Source organism: Salvelinus sp. IW2-2015, unplaced genomic scaffold (assembly GCF_002910315.2).
Source record: "Salvelinus sp. IW2-2015 unplaced genomic scaffold, ASM291031v2 Un_scaffold2719, whole genome shotgun sequence".
NCBI classification, from domain to species: Eukaryota; Metazoa; Chordata; class Actinopteri; order Salmoniformes; family Salmonidae; genus Salvelinus; species Salvelinus sp. IW2-2015.
The window spans coordinates 73,527-80,753 of NW_019944024.1; positions in this window are offsets into that span (position 1 = coordinate 73,527).

The following is a 7,227-nucleotide window of genomic DNA, read 5'->3' on the forward strand; positions in this document are numbered from 1 at the left end:
CCTTGTATGGCTGCAGGGGGCGTATTGGAAAAAACTGGAAAATATGTGCCAATTTCAAACGCCTCTTAATCAATTTTTGCTCTTACAATATGCATATATTATTATATTGGATAGAAAAACAATCTCTAGTTTCTAAATCCGTTCAAATTTTCTCTGAAGTGGTACAGAAGTCATTTGGCAGCACTTCCCTGACCAAGAAGTAGAATGTCAGAAATCTAGCTCGCTTCAACGTTATGCCTATACATGGTCATTATACGAAGACCCTACGAGACTCCATATGCCTTGCTCTGGGTGTCAAGAGGGTTAGAGGAGAAATTTTGTGATCATCTTGTTCAGAGGTTGAATAAGAGACTATTTCTTTACGTGACCGACCACTTCCGGAAGTCTGAAGCGCGCGAACTTGGGAGTGATATTGCTTCTGTTTTGCTCGCTGTTGTTGGACGGGAACAACTCCGGCTGGTTTTTATTTGATAAATGAGACATATCATCGTAATGTATGTTTTTTCAATATAGTTTTTAATCAGATTATTTGAATTTTTTTCGGGAGTTTCCGTGTTCCGTTCTCTGACTTTTTACGTTGACAAATCCGTGCCAGTCGACCATGCATGCTAAGTGAGAAGGAAAGTTGCCATTCTGACTCCAAACAACGACTCATCTGGACAAAGGACACCCTGATCAACATTCTGATGAAAGATCAGCCAAAGTAAGACCCAATTTATAATGTTATTCATATATCTGTCGTGCATGTCAACTGGTCGCGGGCGCCCAAGTGTTGCTGGCTATGTGTGGCTTATGCTAACATAGCGCTACATTTGTGTTTTCGCTGTAAAACATTTAATAAATCGGAAATATTGTCTGGAACATCACAAGATCCTGTCTTTCAATTGCTCACAGTATGTATTTCTCAGATATGTTATGATAGTAATTAGTTATTGACGTTGGTGTCTGAAATGTTATGGCTGCTTTCGGTGCAATTTCTGATTGTAGCTGAAATGTAATTATATGTATTATACCATAAATATGCACATTTTCAAAAAAAACATATGCTATAACAATAAATATGTATCAGACTGTCATTCTGATGAATTTGTTTTGGTTAGTGGCTATTATATCTTTATTTGTCCGAATTGTGATAGCACCTGATGGAGTAAGAAACTAGATGGAGTTGGAAAAGTGGTGTCATTTGCTAACGTGGTTAGCTAATAGATTTACATATTTGTGCTTCCCGCTGTAAAACATTTTAAAAATCGACATGTTGGTTTGATTCAGCAAAAGTTTATCTTTCATCTGGTGTCTTGGACTTGTTAATGTGTGAAAGTTAAATATAAAAAAAAAATACTTTTGAATTTCGCGGCCCTGCACTTGAGCTGGATGTTGTCATAGAGTGATACCGTGTCGGGCTGCACCCCAAAACAGGTTAAAAGGTGCACAGAGGACAAGCACGATCTGATTAGAATAGGTTGGATGCCTTTAACATCTGCTAGGGAGATGACTCTGAAGTGAATGTGGGTCTGGCCATCTGACTAGCTGTCTCCTTGCTGTCCCCAGTCCACCTGGTCGTGCTGCTGCTCCAGGCTCAACTGTTCTGCCTGCGTCTATGGAACCCTGACCTGTTTACCGGATGTGCTACCTTGTCCCAGACCTGCTGTTTTCAACTCTCTAGAGACAGCAGGTGCAGTAGAGATACTCTCAATGATCGGCTATGAAAAGCCAACTGACATCTCCTGAGGTGCTGACCTGTTGTACCCCTACAACCACTGTGATTATTATTATCTGACCCTGCTGGTCATCTATGAACATTTGAACATCTGGCCATGTTCTGTTATAATCTCCACCTGGCACAGCCAGAAGAGGACTGGCCACCCTCATAGTCTGGTTCCTCTCTATGTTCTTCCTAGGTTCCGGACTTTCTAGGAGTTTTCCTAGCCACCGTGCTTCTACACCTGCATTGCTTGCTGTTTGGGGTTTTAGGCTGAGTTTCTGCACAGCATTTTGTGACATCAGCGGATGTAAGATGGGCTATATGAATACATTTGATTGATTGATTGACTAGGAATGAGCATCTTGTTAGCTCCATCTTGACAGTGGATTTACAGGAAGGGTCCCCTTAGACCTGGAGGTGGGGCTGTGAGTCTGTCTGTGTGTGTGTATCAGTGCTGAGTTACATGTTCCACGTTACCTGCTGCAGGTGTTTTGAGAAGGCCAGAGATCTGAGCAGGTTGACCAAGTGGAAGGGCAGAGATCAGCAGGTTGACCAAGTGGAAGGCAAGGAATCCTGAGCAGGTTGACCAAGTGGAAGGGCAAGGAATCCTGAGCAGGTTGACAAGTGGAAGGGCAGAGGAATCCTGAGCAGGTTGACCAGTGGAAGGCAGAGAATCCTGAGCAGGTTGACCAAGGTGAAGGGCAGAGGAATCCTGAGCAGGTTGACCAAGTGGAAGGGCAGAGGAATCCTGAGCAGGTTGACCAAGTGGAAGGGCAGAGGAATCCTGAGCAGGTTGACCAGTGGAAGGCAGATGAATCCTGAGCAGGTTGACAAGTGGAAGGCAGAGAATCCTGAGCAGGTTGACCAGTGGAAGGGCAGAGAATCCTGAGCAGGTTGACAGTGGAAGGCAGAGGAATCCTGAGCAGTTGACCAGGTGGAAGGCAGAGAATCCTGAGCAGGTTGACCAAGTGGAAGGCCAGAGGAATCCTGAGCAGGTTGACCAAGTGGAAGGGCAGAGGAATCCTGAGCAGGTTGACCAAGTGGAAGGCCAGAGGAATCCTGAGCAGGTTGACAGGTGAAGGCCAGATGATCCTGAGCAGGTTGACCAGTGGAAGGCAGAGGAATCCTGAGCAGGTTGACCAGGTGGAAGGCAGAGAATCCTGAGCAGGTTGACCAGTGTGAAGGCCAGAGGAATCCTGAGCAGGTTGACCAGTGGAAGGCCAGATGAATCCTGAGCAGGTTGACCAAGGTGGAAGGCAGATGAATCCTGAGCAGGTTGACCAGGTGAAGGGCAGAGGAATCCTGAGCAGGTTGACCAGGTGGAAGCCAGATGAATCCTGAGCAGGTTGACCAGGTGGAAGGCCAGATGAATCCTGAGCAGGTTGAACAAGTGGAAGGGCAGCAAGGAATCCTGAGCAGGTTGACCAAGTGGAAGGGCAGAGGAATCCTGAGCAGTGACCAGGTGAAGGCCAGAGGATCCTGACGTTGACCAGGTGGAAGGTAGAGGAACCTGAGCAGGTTGACCAGTGGAAGGCCAGAGGAATCCTGAGCAGGTTGACCAGAGTGGAGAGGGCAGAGGAATCCTGAGCAGGTTGACAAGTGGAAGGGCAGAGGAATCCTGAGCAGGTTGACCAGGTGGAAGGCCAGAGGAATCTGAGCAGGTTGGCCAGGTGGAAGGGCAGAGGAATCCTGAGCAGGTTGCCAGGTGGAAGGCCAGAGGAATCCTGAGCAGGTTGACCAGGTGGAAGGCCAGAGGAATCCTGAGCAGGGTGACCAGGTGAAGGGCAGAGGAATCCTGAGCAGGTTGACCAGTGGAAGCCAGAGGAATCCTGAGCAGGTGACCAGGGAAGTGCAGAGAATCCGAGAGGGTTGACCAGGGGAAGGCAGAGAATCCTGAGCAGGTTGACCAGGTGAGGAGCTAGCAGGACAGGTGGCAGAGGAATCCTGAGCAGGTTACCAGGTGAAGGCCAGATGAATCCTGAGCAGGTTGACCAAGTGAAGGGCAGAGGAATCCTGAGCAGGTTGACCAAGTGGAAGGCAGAGGAACCTGAGCAGGTTGACCAGGTGAAGGCCAGAGGAATCCTGAGCAGGTTGACCAGGTGGAAGGGAGAGGAATCCTGAGCAGGTTGACCAGGTGGAAGGCAGAGGAATCCTGAGCAGGTTGACCAGTGGAAGGCAGAGGAATCCTGAGCAGGTTGACCAGGTGAAGCCAGAGAATCCTAGCAGGTACCAGTGGAGCAGAAATCCTGACAGGTTGACCAGTGGAAGCCAGAGAATCTGAGCAGGTGACAAGTGGAAGGGCAGAGGAATTCCTGAGCAGGTTGACCAAGTGGAAGGCCAAAGGAATCCTGAAGCAGGTTGACCAGGTGGAAGGGCAGAGGAATCCTGAGCAGGTTGACCAAGTGGAAGGCAGAGAATCCTGAGCAGGTTGACCAGGTGGAAGGCAGAGACCTGACAGGTGACCATGGAAGGGCAGAGGAATCCTGAGCAGGTTGACCAGTGAAGGGCAGAGGAATCCTGAGCAGGTGACCAGGGGAAGGGCAGAGGAATCCTGAGCAGGTTGCCAGGTGGAGAGCCAGAGGAATCCTGAGCAGGTTGACCAGGTGGAGGCCAGAGGAATCCTGAGCAGGTTACCAAGTGGAAGGCAGAGGAATCCTGAGCAGGTTGACCAGGTGGAAGGCAGAGGAATCCTGAGCAGTTGACCGCAATGGAAGGGCAGAGGAATCCTGAGCAGGTTGACCAAGTGGGAGGCAGGAGGGAATCCTGAGCAGGTTGACCAAGGGGAAGGAGGCAGAGGAATCCTGAGCAGTTTGACCAGGTGGAAGCCAGAGGGGTTGTCTGACATTTATGGTCTGTTAATAAGGATCGTAGCCTTTTTTAAACATTTTCGCCTAAAATGACATACCCAAATCTAACTACCTGTAGCTCAGGACCTTAAGAAAAGGATATGCATATTATTACCATTTGAAAGGAAACACTTTGAAGTTTCTGGAAATGTGAAATTTTATTATGAGAATATAACACATTAGATCTGGTAAGAGATAATACAAAGAGAAAAAAAAATGCTTTTAAAAATATTTTTCTATCTTCTTTGAAATGCAAGAGAAATCCATACTTTCAGATAGGAAGTCTAGGTGTAATTTAGAGTTTGACCACCAGATGGTAGCAGTTTGTGTGCAAAGTTTCAGACGATCAGTAAGAATACACTACTGCACAATATTGGTGCCAGGAGTTTGCCCCAAATGTGCTGAATTGGTACATAACTATAGAGAACATACAACATTTTATGGTAATACATTTTTTTTGTTTTACACTCGGCCAGAAATGCTTATACATTTATACAATTAGCGTTCAGATATCTAGATGGTCGGACATGGTGGGTGTGGAGCCAGAGACAGCATTGGGGTCAAACTGTAGACCCCAATTCCTACAATTTAACATAAAAATATTTTATCAATCAAAACTATGCCAACATTTTATCTCTGGGACCCTCAGGATGACAAATCAGAACAAGATTACTGAATATAAGTACATTATTTACCTTCAGAGGTGAATGTGTCAAACCAGATGCCATGATACATTTTTTTTATCATGCCATCAAACCATAGCATGTATTTTTTCACTGTAATAGCTACTGCTAATTGACCCTACAGTTAGATTAACAATAATTTAAGCTTTCTGCCCATGTAAGACATGTCTATGTCCCGGAAAGTTGGCTGTTGTTTACAACGTCATTCTAGTCACAATAGCGCACCTTAGCAACAACCGTCCCGGTTTACAAACACCCTCCCATAAGGTTAAAGAGACCCTACAGTGTAGAAATTTACCCTCTGTAAAGACCCCACAGTGGAGAACATTTACCATCTGTTAAAGAGCCCTACAGTGTAGAACATTTACCATCTGTTAAGAGCCCCACACTGTAGAACATTTACCATCTGTTAAAGAGACCCTACAGTGTAGAACATACCATCTGTAAAGAGCCCCTACGGTGTAGAACATTACATCTGTTAAAGACCCCACAGTGTAGACATTACCATCTGTTAAAGAACTACAGTTAGAACATTTACCATCTGTTAAAGAGACCCTACAGTGTAGAACATTTACCATCTGTTAAAGAGACCCTGCGGTTAGAAATTTACCATCTGTTAAAGAGAACCTACATGTGTAGAACATTTACCATCTGTTAAAGAGACCCTGCGGTGTAGAATATTTACCATCTGTTTAAAGAGACCCTCCAGGCACGTGCACGTGATGAAAATCCTAGATATTCTTCATCCAAGTTGAGTCTGAATAATGGTAGACAGATGTATATGGATGGAAATATGAAAGACTCTCTCAGTCCTCTATTTTAGCTTATTTTACAGTTGACCTCTACCTCACTTTCTCCCTCTTCCACTTTCTATTCCCTCAATCACTCTCTGGATCCCCCCTTTATCTTTCATCCTGTCTCTCCACCTCTTCTCCTCCTCTCTCCTCTGTTATACTCTCTTCTCCTCCACCTCTTCTCCTCCTCTCTTCTCCTCTTTCCTCTGGTATACTCTCTTCTCCTCCTCTCTCCTCTGTTATACTCTCTTCTCCCCCACCTCTTCTCCTCCTCTCTCCTCTGTTATACTCTCTTCTCCTCCACCTCTTCTCCTCCTCCTCTCTCCTCCTCTCTATCTCTTGACATCTCAAGTGTCTGTCGTGAACTTGTGTGTATTTTTAAACCGTACTATAATTATCAGTAGAGTACTCTTGGGGGTCCTAATTTGTCTGATTGAATAGGCATGATTGTCCACAGCGGAAGCCTGATTTTAAATGGTGTCTGAGTGTTTGATTCTCCGGTTTCTGTCTTTGATTGCTGTATTTCTATCAGTCTCCACTTTCTCTATCAGATGTCATTACTAGAACAATGATGTCAGGAGAAAAGCCCACCCTGGTAACAGATGGTTAGACAATGTTCCTGCGAATACCAGTCAAGGTTAAGACTGGAGTATCCAGTCAGTCAGGCTCCATGTTCTTGGAGTATCCAGTCAGTCAGGCTCCATGTTCCTGGAATATCCAGTCAGTCAGGCTCCATGTTCTTGGAGTATCCAGTCAGTCAGGCTCCATGTTCCTGGAGTATCCAGTCAGTCAGGCTCCATGTTCTTGGAGTATCCAGTCAGTCAGGCTCCATGTTCCTGGAGTATCCAGTCAGTCAGGCTCCATGTTCCTGGAGTATCCAGGCAGTGTCCTGCCTGGTTCAACATGCCAACCCTGGTCAACATATACCTTATCTGTTAACAGCAGCCTGCAGGGCGCTGCTTTGGCCACACCTGGATATTTCATATCATGTATTAAACAGCAGAGCATTAGCCAGACCTGGACAGTTCACATCAGATATTAAACAGCAGAGCATTAGCCAGACCTGGACAGTTCACATCAGTTATTAAACAGCAGAGCATTAGCCAGACCTGGACAGTTCACATCAGGTATTAAACAGCAGAGCGTTAGCCACACCTGGACAGTTCACATCAGGTATTAAACAGCAGAGCGTTAGCCACACC